The 19728-nt window shown below is 33.0% G+C and overlaps 1 long non-coding RNA gene across 1 annotated transcript in view; it reads right to left on the bottom strand.

Annotated features, from left to right (window-relative positions):
- The window catches only part of LOC145291543 (uncharacterized), a 41818-nt gene extending 29285 nt beyond the window's left edge, over positions 1-12533 (bottom strand). The window contains exon 1 of the long non-coding RNA XR_013869457.1: positions 12265-12533. This is a non-coding gene — a long non-coding RNA (uncharacterized LOC145291543). The remainder of the gene's footprint in view (positions 1-12264) is intronic.
- Between the last annotated feature and the right edge of the window lie 7195 nt (positions 12534-19728).

The raw sequence follows: 19728 nt of genomic DNA, 5'->3' as shown, positions 1-19728 counted from the left end.
AGGGGTCGATTCTTGGACCACTATTATTCCTGCTATTCATCAATGACCCCCCCCCGATAATATTGAGTCTAAAATCGGTATATTTGCTAATGATACAATGCTCTATAACATGCATGAGGGAAGAACAGATGTATATAAATCCAAGACAATAGCTGAATCCTTAGAGAATGACCTCCAAACCGTAGTGGAATGAGAATGTAAATGGATGGTAACATTTAATGTTAGTAAGACTAAGTTGCTCTTCTGTAACGGTTACAAGATTCCTCTCTAACTACCAATATCCATCAAATAACTCCCTACCTGAAAATTCTTTCTTCAAACTCGCGGCTTAACATTCACAGGAAATATGAACTAGAATAAATACATTGAGGACATTGCGAAGACTGTTGCAAGAAAGGTGGGCTCCGTCTATCGTGCTAGAAAACTGCTCACACCTGAGAGTATCGTGTACCTCTACAAGGCCACGATTCATTCATACATGGAGTATTGTTGCCATATCTGGGCTGGTGCATCTACCACTAGTCTCTCCCTCTTGGATAGGATCCAGAAAAAGCAATTTAATAGGTCCCACCTTGTCAACTAGGCCCCAACCCCTGCCCCATCGATACAATGTTGCATCCCTGTGCCTGTTTTACAAGTATTTTAATAGAATGTGCTCTGATGAACTTATTGCATTTGTGCCCCTCGACGTACATATCCCTGACAAACTTTCTTAGCAACAAAATCACACCCCTTCACTTTTGAGATCCCTAAATGTCAAAACGTTTTCTACTCTAATAGCTTCTTTCCTAGAACGGCTAGACTTTGGAATTCTCTTCCTGTTACCTGCTTCCCAAACTGTACTGATATGCAGAAGTTCAAATGCAACATAAACCAACATCTTAATCTTTCTTAAGCATGGTCCAATTAGTAGCCCCTTACGTCCAAGTAACAATATACTTTGTTTGGGGTGAAGGGGATTAGAAAAAAATAAATAAATAAAAGTATTTACTACTATATGACCAAAAGACAGATGGATATCAAAAACTTTAAAAATTAACGCAGTTTAGCATATAAATGTATATTTGTGCATGCGTAGATGAGCAGTTTAAGTCAATTTACGCCTGCTAAGTTCCAATTTTGACACCGTAACAGTTATTTTTACCAATTAAAACCAAATCGAATTTGTTCCACAGGTCCGAATCCCCTATATATCACATTTCAAGTAAAGAATCCTATTATTTTGTTATTTGATTTAAATAGGTGTTTACGAACACATGCAGATTAACCAAAAAGGGATAATTAATCTTTCTCTAAATGCTAACAGTGACATTAAAAACTATTAGAGAACAGTTGAAGCAGCATAAATGAGAACACGTGACTGATAGACAATAAGAAATAGATCGTTTGACGAGTTAACGGCACATTGTGGATAATTAGATGAATTAAAATTTTTAAAACATAACTTAATCCCAAAACTAAGGAATATTTCAGCTTAGATTTTGTGCGCAGAAAAAACGCAGGAGAAACAAACGTTAATGAACATCAATTCATTCGAACATCTGCTCCCAAAATGAATCTAATGAGGAAATAGCAATAGAATCACTTTCAAAATCGGAACCGGGTAAGTCCAGACAACAAACCGTGTATTCAACAAATGTTTCATATGCTTTCAAGGTAGAGCTTGATATACATAATTATAAAAGGTATGCAATTTATTAATCTACGATTTAAACATTTTGCGCCCATTTAATTCAACGTAGATCATCAGGAATCAATGCCACATGCTTATCCTGCCATTTTCCTCTTCATGTCTCTTCTATTCTTTGTTTTTCTTTTCAGGTCAATTACCTCCCCTTTTTTTCTAGTCATATTTATATGTACAGAGCACTTTTCGTCAAGAAGAACAAAAAAAAAAAAACAAAAAAAACAAAACAAAAAACATTGTTTCGCCAGACTTCGCATTAATATTGATATAAAACCATAGTATTATGCCAGTAATTTAAATTTTCGTAAATAAATTATCATTTCTGATGACCTGGAGAAAAAAAGCTACCGTTAACGTTTTATTTGTGGTGAAGAATTCTTGTGTGTGTGTGTGGGGGGGTATGTGTGCATATATATTTCTTCCTTTTATTTTCTTCCTTTGAAATGTAGAGTATGGGCTAGACTTTAAAAAATATTACGCCGGAGTTTTTCACGTCAAAATATATAAAACAAAATTGAAAGAAAACAAGTATCGCCCACATCGACATTTTGAACAATTTCTCTGTGAAAATGTATCTTCCAGTGATGCCACTTAACTTTATAAAAATGTTAGGAAAGAAAATTAACAAGAATGAGAAAAGTCTGAAATTTTTAGGTGTTTGTCTCTTGATCTCATCTCTGCTATATTAATCAAGAAATATTCTGCTGAGCTGGATATTGTCCTCTCCAAACTCTTCAACAAATGCCTAGTGGAATCTTGCTTCCTTCATAGCTGGAAAAGTGCTTCTGTTGTGCTAGTTATTCAAAAAATCTGACGAAAGAACTGACCCGCTCAATTATCCCCCCATCAATTTTCTCACCCTTTTCACTAAGATCTTAGAGTCTTCAAGAATTAGTCCACCATCTTGTAACTGCTAAGATTCTTTCTGACCAACAGTATGGATTTAGGCAAGCCCGTTCTATTGCGAATATTTTAATAGTCATCTCTGAACACATGTATCATGCACGGGGTGAGGCAGGGGAAGCTAAGCCGGTAGAAATTGATACATCCAAAGTCTTTGACAAGGTTTGGCATGAAGGGCTTCTCACAAAAATGAAATTCTATAATATTTCTGGATGAATACTCGACACAATCAAATCCCTCCTAGACAAGAGAAAAATCGAGATTGTCCTCGATGGATGTACGTCTCAACAACATGATATAAATGCAGGTGTGTCACAGGTTCTTGAACTTTTACTACTTTCGATTTTCATAAATGACCTCCCTGACAGAATTGTGTCCGAGATCGGTATATTTGCTGATGACATCACGCTCTATAATAGACATGAGGGAAAAACGAATGTACACAACGAAAGGAAAATAATATAATAAACAAGAGGGAAAAACGAATGTAGAAATCCTACAAAACGTCCTTCAGTATAACAGAATGGGGTTGTAAATAGTTGATAACATTTAATGCTACTAAAATTAAATTAAGTAAAAACTACAAAAAAAAGTGCTCAACCAACGATTTCCATAACACATAATAGCCTACATGAGAGACTGTCTTTCAAACTCCTAGGTCTAACATTCTCAGGTAACATGAACTAGAACAAATACATTGAGGACATTGCCAAGGCAAAAGAAGGTGGGTTAGAAAATAACTCACACTAGATAGCATCCTATATATTTACAATCACAATTCGCCCATGCATGAAGTTTTGTTTACCACATCTGTGTTGATGTGTATACCACTAGTCTCTCACTCTTTGACAGAGTCAAAAAAAGAAAGAAAGAGTTTCAAATCCAACAGGTACTGCACTATAGGCAAAGCTTCAATCTGTCCCATCGCTGCAATATTGCATCCCTGTGCCTGTTTTACAAGTTTTTTTTAATGGATTGTGGTCTGATGAACTCACAGTACTTGTGCCCCCTCAATGTGCATACTCCCGACTGACCCTACAAACAGAAAAATCCCATTCTTTCACTGTTGAGGTCCCGAGATACTGGAAAGCCTTCTATTCCGATAGTTTCTAGACTTTGGAATTCCTTTCACGTTTCCTGTCTCCCTGACTGTACTAAACTGCATAACTTTAAATGTAATGTGAAAAGATATCTGACTGCTCAATTCTCTAAAATCACCTGTTAGATATGATTTCAAATAGTAACCCTTTACGTTTCAAGTGGCAATATGCCTTGTTTGGGGTGGAAAAGAAGTAAAAAAAATGATAATTATTAATTTTTCTACTTCCTGGAGAAAACTGGTTATTGACACGAATTTACTCAATTTTAAGATTTTTTTCTCTGCGTTGACAATTATATTGCAAACTTATGGTCAACAGATGAAGCAAAATGCTATTTAAAACTTATACGTAACAAATCGAAATAAAATGCTATTTCAAATTAATGCGTAATAGACGAAAGACAATCCTATTTTAAGCTTATGTTCATTAATACAAAAATCTGACTGTGACTAAGTGATTAATGTCACAAACTGAAAACATGGTTGTGCCAAGTCACGACAGACGTATATAGAAAGCCGTGTCACCTAAAGTCACGTGACCTTCTAACGTTACAAGTTAGAGTTCAAGTGCCATGCCGCCACGGAGCTACGGTACTGGCTAATAAGTAGAATGGTTATTTTCGGTTTCAATTCTCAAGGAAATTGCCGGGGAATTCATAAAACTGGTCCAAAAGCGAAAGATAAAAAATTATTTTCTATTTGGACATGTGTATTTAAAAAGAGTATTTTTTGCCGAGAAAATACTATGAAGTTGTTAAATGTGTATTTAATTACTAATTCATACGTGACTAATTTTAAGTTAAAAATGCACCAGTTTTCAAATAATGTTTAATTAAGATTATTCTTTACGGTCCGTTTTGTCGATAATATAGCAAACATAATGTTAAATTATTTTTCTTTTAACTGTATATTTTCTTATAACGATCTAAAATAAAAGAAATGAGTTTTTAGTCAGAAAAATGAAAAAAAATTAAAACTATTAAACAAATAAAGATTTACTTATATTTTTTCCAGTCTATTCAAAAGAACTAATAAGAAGAAATAACAGAAACTTTTCCTCAGTATTATTCATATATTTTGGAGATATCTTTAGGTTTAACTTCCCCATTTCTTTCTTTTAAATTCATTAAATTTCATTTAAACTTTTTTTTTTCGTATAAACAGAATGTTCCAAGGGAGATTTATTTTAGTATAATATTTTTAAAGGTAATGTTTATCCTCGTTCAAAAGTATAAGTCAAGAAACACAAACATATCTCCATTAAAAAAAAAACTGCAAATTAAAATATATTTTATATATTTATCCCCAAATAGTTTGGACTTTTTTTTTTTACATCAACAAGTTTTATAACACTTACAAAATTCATTAATTTTGTTGATAATTATGCAAAATTAAGGCGTAATAGACGAAAGACAATCCTATTTCAAACTTATGTTCATTAATACAATAACTGACCCAGGCTAAGTGATTAACGACTCAAGCTGAAAACATTCAAGAGAACTAATAAGAAATAATAGAAAGTTATTTAAAAACCCAATCTTAAAATTATCAGGCGGATTTCACTATAAGTTTGACTTAAAAATATATTTCTGCATTAGTAAATTTGTATTTCTTTGAATTTAAATCGCTTTAATTTAAAAAAAAATATTTATCGTTCGATTTTTAATTTGTTTGTTTATTGTTTGTTTGGATCATAAATTCATAATTTAGTTTTTTTTTTTGCAGTATTTATCTCTTGTTTCTAACATACGTTATTTTACAATTTTTTTTTCTTTTAATATTGAATTAACTTCATTTTCAGTATAAATAGAATAGTGTTCCTTTCTTTTCTTTCAATTTTAATGAACGAATTTTAATCTTTAAAATCCACGAAACAATGCAATGCTGATTTATAGAATGTTGTTTCCTTTTGAATTAATTCTCATTTTTCTGGAATTAATATTGAACGAGTCCAGTTTCAATATAAATCGTGTTCTTTCTCTTTTCTAATGCAATTTTTTAAGTTTTCTGAAGCTTTAAAAAAAAAAAAAAAAAAAAAAAAAAACTATTATCAACAGTAACGTTTTGACAGATTTTGGTTGCTTCTACCTCAGGTATGAAGTCATTTTTCAGTGACCAAGCCTTCTATTTACGCTGGTCGTAGCTAAGTTAGAATTCAGTTCGTTCCACAGAAACACTTTCATCAAACTCACACTTGACCTTGTGTCTAACCCAGAGAGAAGATAAAATAATGGTTCAACCTAAAAATATTGCTTTTTGTGAACAATAATGTTGAGGCTTATAACGTTAACACACACGCACACACACATGAAGAATGCCCGTCACGGGATGTGAAATAGTGTGGTACCATCTTTATGCTCTTACAAAGATTAAAATCAAGATACAATACTACTAAGCCTTATTACATGATATTGATTCTGGAAAATATCTAAAATTTAAGATTTAAGCTTAAGAGGTCTTAACAAGAAATTGAAATTCAGGAAATTTTGCTTATTGGTATCTAATGACTATTGATCAAATTTAATGCAAATCTGAAATATTTGAATTTGCAAATGGAAGTTTGTGTCCGTATTAAGTCCCTTAAAATCCTTTAAAATATTCCAAATAAAGTGAAATTTGGAGAGAATATTTATTAATTGATATCTAATATTTATTGTTGAAATTTCAAACAAAATAGGTTTCTAAATTTTCACGAAAGTCTTTTACTCCGCTTTGTTTACGTTGCATAAAACTAAATATAGACCACATTACCAAACTTCGTACCTAACTGCTATGCTCTAAACTTCATAATCATAATTAATCAATCAATTCATCCTATACATTTAAATACACACACATATTTAACTATAAATAGAGAATGTTATATATATATATATATATATATATATATATATATGTTTATTTATATATATATATATATATATGTTTATTTATATATATATATATGTTTATTTATATATATATATATATGTTTATATATATATATATATTTATATATATGTTTATTTATACAAACATTATTGGCTACATATGTGCGTACATGTTTCTGCAGGGCCTCGTTTCAGAGATATTGCTTTATCGGGCCGTGATGTCAACTTGAGACTAATCTCAAGAATATTAAATTATTTCTAAACTGAAAGTTTTTTTTATTCAATTTAAACTAAACACATCATTATTCATGAATTTCTGACTTGCAATTTATTATTTAACCAACTTATTGATCACGGATTTTGTCATTTGACTATTTGCATTCAATTGTTTAATTCCACTCAACTATTTTAAAATAATTTCTTCCAACATAATTCAATAAATGTTCATATATAATTCATTACTTTTTTTTTTAATAATATTCTGCTAGTTTAGTGCGTTTTGCTCTTGCTAATAAGTTACACGGAACTTTTTCAGAGAAAATTTTTAAAAAACTAAGAACTTATTGAATAAAAAAAAAAAAATTTAGTGAGTGACACTATCGCTCTAATGTTAATATAGTAAAACGCGTTTCTAGATCGTCGAGTTTTTCTTAAATCTATACTATATACTACTACTAGCGGGGGTACCCGGCGTTGCCCGAGTGTTTGTTTCCGGGACGGGGGGGGGAGTTTTAAAAAATGTTATGGTAGGTAAGTAGGAAGGATCAAACCCGGAGTCATGAGTAAAAGTAGGAAAATAAAGTGTGAAAAAAAAACAAAAACATCTGCAACGTTAACAGTTCGGCCACCAAGAAAAGTCCATTCCAGCTGTTTAGGAAAAAAAAAAACGACTACGGTAGGTCGGCGCGAACGTGAAAATATAAGGTGAATTGTCCAGCACGCTAACCACTACGCCACAGAGCATTGCACCTTAGTTTAGTGATTTTAAATAACTTCACATGAAAGAACTACGAAACCAAACCGGTGTTCTCTTCTCAACTGTTCCTTGTGAACGATCCCCAAACGGTGTTAAGTGGTGGCAGGGGGAGGAGAAATTTATTAGAGAGAAAATATTTTACCACTTCCATTGATCTTAACCGATTTTGGCCGTGACTACTCAGCAGAAAAAAGTATAGAAATCTAAGATTATCGAGGAATTTGAGAAATAATAAGCCTATAATACACATCAGATATTGTTCTGCCGTTTGTGCATATTATATTTGCATGAAATATCTTGATTTTTAATCCTATTAAGGTCAAAATCAGACGCGAAAAAATGAGTTCATTTTATTTATATAGAGAAGAAGAGATGAGAGAGAGAGAGAGAGAGAGAGAGAGAGAGAGAGAGAGAGAGAGAGAGAGAGAGAGAGTCTATCAAGTTGGAATTATCTACATTTATTTAGTAATAAATAATGTGCATTTATATGTATACTAGCCTGGGTACCCGGTGTTGCTCGGATATTTGGAGGTTTGTGTTGAGCAAAAAAGAAAGAAGTGGTAGTAGGCAGGCAGATTCGAACGCATACCGAAGGAAGAAAAGAACGTCAAAAAACAAAATAAAACGTGACGTCTTTGCTGTTGCACCCATCGCCAAACCGGAAGTGACGCAGGTTTAAATTAAGGCTAGTCAAACGAAAAGAGGGGAATGACATTTGAAAATATCGGCAAAAGAATAGACCCCTCCCTGTAGAAAAGTGCCCAGTTCAAGGTGAAGGAATTAATGTTTTTAGCCAATTTTTCGATATTTGTCGTCCAAAGGGTCGAGCTTCCAAACAATACTGATCATGAAAATGCATCGCCTCTGTTGAAAGTTTTAGGCTGACATACATACATACATACATACATACATACATACATACATACATACATACATTTAAACTGACAGGTGAGATCTATATTATAGATAAATAAATTTGTACTTCAAATCCATCATGTAAATGGTAGTGAGTAAAACACATGCCCTTTCCAGACCTCAGGGTGAAATTATTTGAAATAGTGAGGGGAAACGAAAAAGCAAAGCAATCACCCAATACTTACTCAGTTGCTAAAAAACACATGTTTAATATGCAGATATTGTCTTAAACGTCAAAATACACTTGTGGAGGATGATCTATCGATTTTAGTGTTACTGGTAATTTAAAATCAATAAATATTTATTATTTGATCATTACTACCAGCAATGGAAGATTTTGGTTTCAAGGAAATCAAATAAAAGACAAATGAATCGTTTTGGCATCGGAAAATAGGCATCAATTTTTCCGATACCTCCAAATCTTCCGATTTTTCCGATTCCCAATTCTGATTAATCGTCCCAACACTTTATATATATATATATATATATATATATATATATATATAGCGAAATCAAGAAAGACTAGTCTGTAGGTGCAAATATAATTATTAATTTAAAGCTTCTTTGAGATTATAATAGTTGAGCCATGTCTGGGGGAAATAAAAAAAGGCAGTCACCTAGCGTTCACAATTTCCACTCATCAGAACACTATATTACTTTACTCTTCAGGCTGCATTTGGCATTTGTAGGTGTTTAATTTCCCTTCATTCTCATAGCAATTGATGCTAACCCGAAGGTAACGTCATAACGAATATTAAGCAAATTACTAATAGAGCATTACATTTTTGTACGATTAGTAACATTTATTGAATGCGGTTCTATCAATATTTTGTTTAACTCTCGATTTTTATACGATTATCTCGAAATGTTCGAACCAAAAACACAATGGTGGTCTATTTCGAGCTGCAATCGAACCTTGATAACCGTACAAAAAGTGAGAGCTAAGCAAAATATTGATAGAAGCACATCTAATAAATGTCACCAAACGAAAATGTAATGCTCTATCAGTATTTTGCTTAATTTTCGATTTTTGAACGATTATCGATACTTGACCGTTTCAAATGAGACCACCATTTTGTTTCGAGTTTTAACTCAACAAGTTTTACATTATCGTTATCCTTAAGAAAAAAGAACACTTTAGAACGAGTTAAAACACACACAAAAAATACCTATTTAGGTAGGTAGAAGAATGCTTATTTATTTTTTTCACCCCCTGTTTGCTTTGTTGGTTATTCTGAAAAAAATTACCTTTCTCATATCATTTCTTAGTAATAAAGTTGTCAATCATAATTGAGGGCGACCCGAAGACTTCTTTTTCAGTAGTTACTACACCAAGTTGTAGAGGCGTCACTCTTCTCAGAAGAATTTCACTTTACATTGAATCTTATTTTATAATGCAGAGTGTTTAGCAAGGGGGCAGGAATACCATTTTTCAAGTCATTGGTATGACTCAGCCAAGGATTGAACCCTGGTCTCCCAGTTTAATAGCGAACACTTACTAGTATGCTAAATACTTGGGTTTTGGGGACATACAATAAAGGAATTAGTCCTAAACATCACAAGGGCATCACCAGACCTCTGCATGCTACTGAACTAATGAAAATGTCTTTTCAAACTGAAATGAAACGGATGGGTCGACAGACAAAACCCCTCACGGTTAATTTTATAGAACCACTCCCGTCTCTAATTGGGTGGTGGCAAAAATGATATGAAAAGAAACTGGAATCTTAGAAAAAATTTCCATCATTCCAGTAATAATAGGAACAACCGAACTCATAAGGAAGAATCTTGGTACTTGTGCATTTAACGAACCCGACGTAACTCAGCATTTGCTCGGCTTTGTCCGGCGCATGACGTCAACAGCCGGATATAACCGAGCGTTGCCGATTAAGCAGACGAGAATTTCGCTATCAATTGGAAGAGTGTCACAACTCAAGAAACGCTCATTTGAAGAAAGTTGAAAAAATTTTGTTTGAAAAAGATAACTGACGAAATAATAATGAATATAACAAAACTTGCGGACCAGCTCCAGACCCCAGAAGCTGCACTAAACTTTTGCCAGCAACGAAAATTGTTGGCAGAAGAGAAAAGATGTTTACATGTCGGCCAGGATTGTTTACTTGCGAAGAGAGCAAGCCTTTCCGACGGTTATGGTTTTTTAGGTGTAGAAGTGTAACATGCCACCGTTGGACCTCCATCAGGATTGGGACCTTCTCAAAATCGAGACTAACCATCGTATGCATAATAAAAATAATATACTTATGGGCGTTCGAGATGGCCTCGACAAAAAATCTCCATCGAGAATGTGGGTTACGTTCTCGCCACACAATTGTGGATTGGAAAAATTTCCTGCGTGATATATGCAGGGACTATTTTCTCAGGAATCCCCGGCAGATTAGAAGCCCAGGCCATACGGTAGAAATAGACGAGTCTGTTTTTAACCGCAGAAAACACAACGTCGGCAGACTTCTGACACCGGTCTGGGTCTTCGGTGGATACGACCCCGCCGAAAAGGAGGGTTTCTTGGTCACTGTACCAAATAGGAACGCCGAAACCCTCCTTCCACTAATAAAAAAATATGTTTTGCCGGTCGTATCAGACTGTTGGAGGGCTTATAACAAAGTGGGAGGAGATGGGTATCACCATTTGACGGTGAACCACAGCCTGAATTTTGTTGATCCCGTAACACAGGCAACTACAAATCATGTGGAGCGGATGTGGAAGGAAGCCAAGCAACGAAATAATTGAGTTTATGTGGAGGCAAAAGTTTGGCAGGCAACCTTTTGACGCTATATTGACCCATATAGCCGAAAGCTACCCAGTTCCTATCACATTCGCTATCTCTTCTCCGTCTACTTTGTCGTCTGAAGCCCTCCAAAAGTCTGAGGAAAATATATCCTCCTAAGACAAAAAAAAAAAAAAAAAAAAAGAAAAAGTCCTTGTTTATGGCGAAAAAAAATAATCGTTGCCCCCCCCCAATGCTTTTTATTGCCTTTTTTTTTTAGGCTTTTTCCATTTATTTGACATAAAGAGTTGCAAAAAAAAAATAAATAAAATAATAATAATAATAAAAATATTAACTTTTACGTGTTTAAGACATAGACAATGTTTTTTTAGGTTAAAAATTGAAAAAAAAAAAAAAAAAAAACCCAGTTCAGACAAAAAAAAAAAGAAAAAAGTTTCCTATTATTTAACAAAAAAAAAAAAAATTGTTTTATGTGTATTTATTTTAAAAACAATTTCAAACAATAAAAAGCATAAATGAACGGTAGGTTTTTGCTTTTTACTTATTTTTTTATGTTTCTACATTTTACAATTTCATTGTACAGTTATTTTGTTGTAGCGTTGTTTTTATTTTATCGCCAACGCTCGGTTTTATCCGGCTGTTGACGTCATGCGCCGGACAAAGCCGAGCAAATGCTGAGTTACGCCTGGTTCGTTAAATGCACAAGTACCAGAATTTCAAAAACTACTTGGCAAATATATCCCGTGAACCAAGTGCATGAGAAATAATAAAAAAAATAATGGATTAAAGGGACGATTAGAATCCTAAAAAGATCTCTTGGTTGGAATATATGAGATAGCAGGTGAATGTCTAGCATCCGGTAAGCTGCCCCATCCTCACATAGATCGAAGAACATTTTTTAATGTGGTTTTGAAACTGTTTTATGGCTTTTTCGAGAGCTTAGACAATGATTTAAGCTTAATCCTAAGAAAAAAAAAAATAGAAGAAAAAATCTGATCAGAGACCTAGCTAATTCTATGAGGATTACTCCAGAAGGCATCTAGAAAACAAAATATAACAAAAACGTACCATTCTTTTGAGGATTTTTTGTTGGTCTACTCCTTCGTGGATCTGATCCTTGTATAAAATAAGAAATAGGTTTCAGGGTTGAATCTGCTCAAGATCTCTGCAGGAATATCTTTTTTCCCCCTTAGTTCCTGTAGAAAATGTCCATCTTTCGCGTATCATAAATTGGTTTCTTTTAAGAAAAACATTTTTTTTCCCTTGGATTAAAAAAAAAGGGGGACTTACTTGTATGGATGAAAGTCGATAATAAAGTGGCCACGAATTACGTTTAGCTTTCGTCCACGGATTTCTCTCTCTCTCTCTCTCTCTCTCTCTCTCTCTCTCTCTCTCTCTCTCTCTCTCTTGTAGGTCTGAAGGTGGAACAGGCTGAGTTGAACAATTGTTCTAGGTAGGTAACGGATGGCTGTCATTTGATACGCTCAAACGGCACGTGGCTGGAACCATTAGAAGAATTGGGAGTGGGGTGAAGGCAACAGGTGTTCGAATATAAAAAATAGAATGGGACACACACACACACACACATATATATATAACGTACGTAAGTACATACTAGGTACGGGTAAAAATGGCGAAATAAAGACAGGGGACATAGTTTTGAAAGCCGGTTTATCATAATTTCTTTTGCAGGTTTCCGACTACTCTTTGATTGTATATTAAAGACTAAAGTTAATTTCTAAAAGGAAAAAAAAATATTTGTACACGTGGAAAAAATAAAAAGTTATACTGAAAAATGTTTTCACGGCGACACGGCGAGCCAACAAATTCAGCTAAAATTTGGTGAAAAATAAATATTAGTTTTTTTTGGGTCTATTTCAAAGATAATTAGTAAAGTCCTAAAATATTTAATTAAATTAAAAAAAAAAACATCTTGTTTGTACAAAAATAGCTTAATTAGCCCCCAAAGCGAGAGAATTTGCCTTTGCAGAATCACAACAAAACTGAAGTCGCGTAAACAGATTATACAGAAGCCCAAAATGTCAGGAAGTCGAAAGACTGTCTGAAAATGACGTCAGGTAGTTAAAGAGACATAGGGGTGTTGATTTTCTTTTATTTTTTCCCGCCGTCCATCCGTACATTCCTATCGTGAACGTTTGTATAATTTTTACCATTTTTTAAATTTAAATATTTTTTATGTTCCTTCTTTTATATTAAACTTTTTTTCTTTTTCAAAATTATATAAAAATTATATTACATCGAAAGTTTCACATTCATACAAGCAAGGGAAATATTAGAATCTTACATATAAAAATCATGCGAAACATGTAATCTAAAGAAAAAGTAGAAATATTTTTTGCAATTCTATTTTTTTTTAATCTTAAATAAACAACGCTTAATTCAATGTAAATATCGGTAATTCGAGAAATACATTTTTCTTCGAGTTATATCGAATTGATTAATACGAACGTTAGAGGGTTTTTTTAGAAATGTTCCTGTAAAAATTGATTTTTTTTTTTTTTACAATTTACGATACTTTATTTTCATAAAAAAGCACAAATAAATTCACGCATTTTTTTTCTAACTCGAGGACTTCAGAGTTATAGTTGTTAATTAACTCTGAAAATCCAAGTGTTAGTATCACCTTGAGCCACTGCGTCGTGCAATTTAAATTGTGTATATTTAGGCAGCATTTTCTCATTCAAACAAATGTTATTGAAGCGCACGGAATTCTGTTTTATTATCTTCCTTTTCATCTTCTCCAATCTCCAAATAGTTTTCTTTGTGTTTTTTTTTGTTTTTTTTTCAAAATTGTATAAGTTGGATCCATAGCGAGCGCTTTCAACAGAGATACCGCTATCATCGTTAGGCATGTTGTAGAAATTATGTTTTTTTTTCTTTTCCCTAATTATATATATATACAGAGTTAATTTAATTAAGCGGCAAATTGCCATTGCCCATATTAACAACTATAACTCTGAAGTCTTTGAGTTAGAAAACCAACTAAAAATATGATTGACGCGGAACAATTTACCTCAATTCAACACAATCTCTTAAAATTCCTCAAGCAATTCGAACTCTCACGTAGAATAAATCTACAAAAGAAACTTTACACAAAGGCAACATATTATTCCCCTAACAAACACAAAATTATACTAATCTTGCTAAACAACAACTAACGGAACACCAAAAAGAATTTCTCTCACTCGGACCCAATTTTCATTTATTTATCTCTTACAACCACCAAAATAAAAAGGCCGAAATAGAACTTTTATACGAAACTCTTGGTAACCCGGAAAAAGAGCAGAAAATCACTACACATCCAGGAATTAAAGATAGTTAGGGCTGAGGCCATGAAAAATAGATTCCAAAAATCTAAAACTATTTTAACTGATAACTTAAAAAATGCTGCCAACGAACTAAGAAACCACCCAAACTTAATTGTTAGAAAAGGGGATAAAACCAACATGTACGCATTACTTAATCAAACTGAATATTTTTGTAAACTTCAATCCATCTAAGACGATCCTAGAAAATTTAAGAAAGTTAAAAAAAATGCTATCAATTAAAAAAAATTTTTTTTATTATATTTTCACTCCAAACAAGGCACATTGCCACTTTGATGTAGGGGCTACTATCAGGGACATAATCTACAGGGGTACAATGTGAGGAGTTGGGCAGCAAGATGTCGGTTCACGTTACACTTGAACTTCTGCATGTCAGTACAGTTGGGGAAACAGGGACCCGGAAGGGAATTCCAAAGTGTAGCTGTTCTGGGGAAGAAAATACTGGAGTAGAAGGCTCTCTTACATCTAGGGATCTCTACTGTGAAGGGGTGGGATTTAGCTGCTTGTCGATAGTATTTACGTCGAGGGGGGTACAAGTGCTTGCAGTTCGTCGGAGCATTCACCGTTAGAATACTTTTAGAACAGGCAGAGGGATGTTACATTTCATCAATGGGACAGAATCTAAAGCTTAGATGACAGTTCAGGACCTATCAGGTTGGCGACTCTTTTGAACCCTGTCCAGGAGCGAGAGATTAGTAGCAGATGCACCAGCCCAAATATGACAACAATACTCCATACATGAGCGAATGGTGGCCTTATCTACAGGATCTTTTCGGGCGTTAATAGCTTTCTAGTACGGTAGAGAGAACCTACCTTCTTTGCAGGGGTCCTGACAATGCTCCCAATGTAATTGTTCCAACTCATATTTAAAAACTCAAGTAAATAAATTTATCACAGCGATTAATGCTGTAATAGACAATCTAAAACTCCCTCTAATAATTGGAGATTATAAACCTGGATATTTATATGGCAACGTAAAACCCATAAACCTAATTTCCCACTTCGTCTCATAATCTCACAATATATAACACCAATATATAACTTATCTAAAAAAAAAAATCAATGAAATTTTAAAAGTGAATATTCATATCGTTATAAAACCAATATAATTAAGTATCTTATACATCGTGCGAAGGTGATTTCCTCAAACAAAAAGATATTCTTTAATGAATTAAAAAATATAAAACAAGTTTTAGTCAATAACCAATTCCGAAACTCTCTTGTAGATAAACAAATAAAACTAGCGATCATCAGCAACTTGAATCAAACTAGTAATATCCAACAAGAAAACTCTCAAACTATTCAGATATATTACCGTAATCAGCTACACAAGAACTTCAAAACTGATGAAAGTATTCGAAAAATATTACCGTAATCAGCTACACAAGAACTTCAAAACTGATGAAAGTATTCGAAAAATATTACCGTAATCAGCTACACAAGAACTTCAAACCTGATGAAAGTATTCGAAAAATATTACCGTAATCAGTTACACAAGAACTTCAAAACTGATGAAAGTATTCGAAAAATATTACCGTAATCAGCTACACAAGAACTTCAAAACTGATGAAAGTATTCTAAAAAAATATAATTCGTTGATACTTGACTCCCAATGATAACAAAAATAAAATTTATTATCTATTATAAAAAAAATGCAGACAACTAACCTCATAATCAAAAACAACATTTCGCAGACAAATAATTTATTAGAAAAAAAAAAACAATGTAGTTTACCAATTTAACTTCCCATTAGGAGAATGTATCTCTAATAATACTAATCACATAGGCTATACTACAAACACATTGTCGCGAAAATTAACTCTCCACCTTTCTGACTAGTTCGATATCGCAACAACATTTGGGAAAACATGGCTGCCATCATTCTGAATTCAGAAGAATCATGGTAGAAAACACTAAGGTTTTGCAAGGCGAGAAAAATGTTAATAGACTTAAAATACTCGAAGCATTGTATATTAAAACAAAAAAACTGCAGATCAATAATATCAATTACGAATATAGTCGAAATATTTCAAAATGCTTAGGATAACAGATTTTAAATTCTAAATATGTACATATGTATATATACAATGAATTAATATACTCTATATATAACATAATATATATATATATATATATATATATATATATATATATATATATATATATATATATCTTTGTGTAAACAAATCGATCTTAAGTAGTTCGGACGATGTCAAAACATGCCTGAGGATGATAAAGGTATATGTCGGAAGTGCTCGCTGTGGATCCAACTTATACAATTTTGAAAAAACTCAAAGAAAACTATTGGGAGATTGGAGAAGATGAAAAGGAAGATAATAAAAGAGAAGAATTCCGTGCTCTTCAATAACATTTGTTTGAACACACACACACACACACACACACACACACACACACACACACACACACACACACACATATATATGTTAAAACAAATGTTATTGAAGAGCATATATATATATATATATATATATATATATATATATATATATATATATATATATATATATATAATATAAAGCTGAATGCCTGTGCGTGTGTGTCTGGTCACGAATAGGCTCCTGTATGGTTGACTATTTTAAAAAAACTGATTACATATAATGATAGAAGATGTATTGAGACACAGGAATGGGTATGTTTGATCTGGCAGAACGGTGGTTCATTAAAATTGTGGGGTCTGCGTTCGCGCCTGGTCCCCAAAGTATGGAAATAAATTAAAAAATTTTAAAAAAAGTTTACAAGTGTTTTTGATATAGATGTACATAAGAATACTTTGATAAGTATGTTTTAACTTAAATAGGGATGGTATAATAAAATTGTGGGGTCTGCATTCGCGCCTGGCCCCCATAGAATGGAAATAGACACAAACTTTAATAAAGACTTTTCATGTCTATCTGCGTAAGTATACTTTGATAATTATGTTTCAGTTTGAAGAAATATGGTATAATAAAATTATGGGTGTTCGTTCGAGCCTGACCTCCATATTTAATATAGATCCACAGAATATTGTGATAAGTGTTTCAGTGTGAACAGGTAAGGTATAATAAATTATGGGGTTTATCTATTTTATTTTTACTTTCATCATATTTTGGTTTGGTTTTGATACCCCCAAATTCGAAGCTATCTCTTTACAACCCTTCCTTTTCATAACCTATCATACTTTCATAAATCAGAGTCCATTTTCTGTAGGCTGTTTTTGAACCCAGTCAACGACGGGTACTTTTGCTAGTATATATATATATATATATATATATATATATATATATATATATATATATATATATATATCCCACTCTCTTATATTAGTTATATTAAGCAATGCATTTTTAAAATGATTACTGCAAGTGTATGAGCGCTATTAATACGTACATGCTTGATAAATGTAAAAACTATCGAACTTTCTTGATTTTACCCGTATATATATATATATATATATATATATATATATATATATATATATATATATATATATATATATATATATATATATATATACGGGCACAATCAAGAAATATAGAATTAAAATTATAAATATTGTTTTAAATTTTAATGTTTTCTTCATCCTTTCAGGAGTGTATAGTATGGTTTCGGTGCATTCCTCAATGTGCCGTGTTAGTCACCCTGTTGCTTTGAATACATATGCCATAATTCATAATAAGTTCGATAGTTTTACATTTATCAAGCATGTACATATTAATGGCGCTCATACACTTGCACCAATCATTCTAAAAATGCATTGCTTAATATAACTAACATAAGAGAGTGGGATAAATAGGATAGTGTGAATATGTAAAGTAATGTCTTTCTGTATAATAGTCTTCCTTAACTACATTAGAGAAAAGACAGACAGATATTTTCACTTTTATAGATATAATAGTATTCCAGCCCGGCGTTGCCCGGATATTTGGATGTGTATGTTGAGCAAAAAAAAAAAAAAAGTGGTAGTAGGAATGCAAGCTCGAACCCATACCGCAAAGGAGGAAAAGAACGGGGGAAAACCTGCCGTCTATGCTGTTACGACCACCACCAAACCGGAAGTGACATTTTTAAAATTAATGCTGGACAATCGAAAGGAGAGGATGACTTTCAAAAATATCGGCGAAAAAAGCAACCCCCCTCCCCTGTAGAAAAGTGTCCAGTTGAAGGTGAAGATATTAATGTTTTTAGCCAATTTTTCGATATTTGTCGTCTGAAGGGTGGACTTCAAAACAATAATGATCTTTAGAAAATCCGCCGCTTCTGTCGAAAGTTTAAGGCAGACATGCAAACATAAATACATACATACACACATGCATACATACATACATTTATATATTGGTAACTAAAATTTTTTGTCCCAAACCGATGAAAAAGCTTGCTCTATCTCTGAATACCCTTTATGTAAAATTTCAAATGTTTAGACCAGAAATTGTCAAAGTAATTTGGTAGAAACCTTTGACCCCTATTATGACCCCTTAACATTTATTGTTTTGAGCTCAAATCATGTTATTAAGTTAGATCCATGTCCAAGGAACCTATATCTAAAATTTCAAGTGTTTAGACCCAAAATTGTCGGAGCAATTTGGTAGAGTTCTCAAAGGTCAAATCGTTGAACTTTGACCCCTTAATCGCCAAATTTCTGGCCGAAAACCGATCACATATATTTTCCCAAATCTCAGTACCCTGTATATCAAATTTCGAGTATGTAGACTTTAAATTGACAGAGTTATTGCGTAGGGAAATGTACACACAGACACACACACAGGCACGTTCACTTTTATATATATATATATATATATATATATATATATATATATATATATATATATATATATACACCTGCATTTCAGCCCGGCATTGCGTGGGTGTTTTGTTTGGATGTGTCTGTTGAGTAAAAAAAAAAAAAAAAAAAAGAAAATTGAAGTAGGGAGGCAGGCTCGAAACCATACCACGAAGGAGGAAAAAACGGGGGGGGGGGAACTGACGTCTTTGCTGTTACGACCACCGCCAAACCGGAAGTAACCTATGTTCGAATTAAGGCTACACAATCGAAAGAAGAGGATGATTTTCAAAAATATCGGCGAAAAACCAACCCCCACCCTATAGAAAAATTCCCATTGAAGAAATTAATGTTTTTAGTTATTTTTTCGATATTTGTCGTCTAAAAAGGTCGAACTTCAAAATGATA

The sequence above is a fragment of the Euprymna scolopes genome, chromosome 2 (genome assembly GCF_053919585.1).
Source record: "Euprymna scolopes isolate OS-2025 chromosome 2, ASM5391958v1, whole genome shotgun sequence".
Taxonomy (NCBI): Eukaryota; Metazoa; Mollusca; class Cephalopoda; order Sepiida; family Sepiolidae; genus Euprymna; species Euprymna scolopes.
The sequence above is the reverse complement of the archived record's forward strand: the minus strand, read 5'-3'. Positions and strand labels throughout refer to the sequence as shown.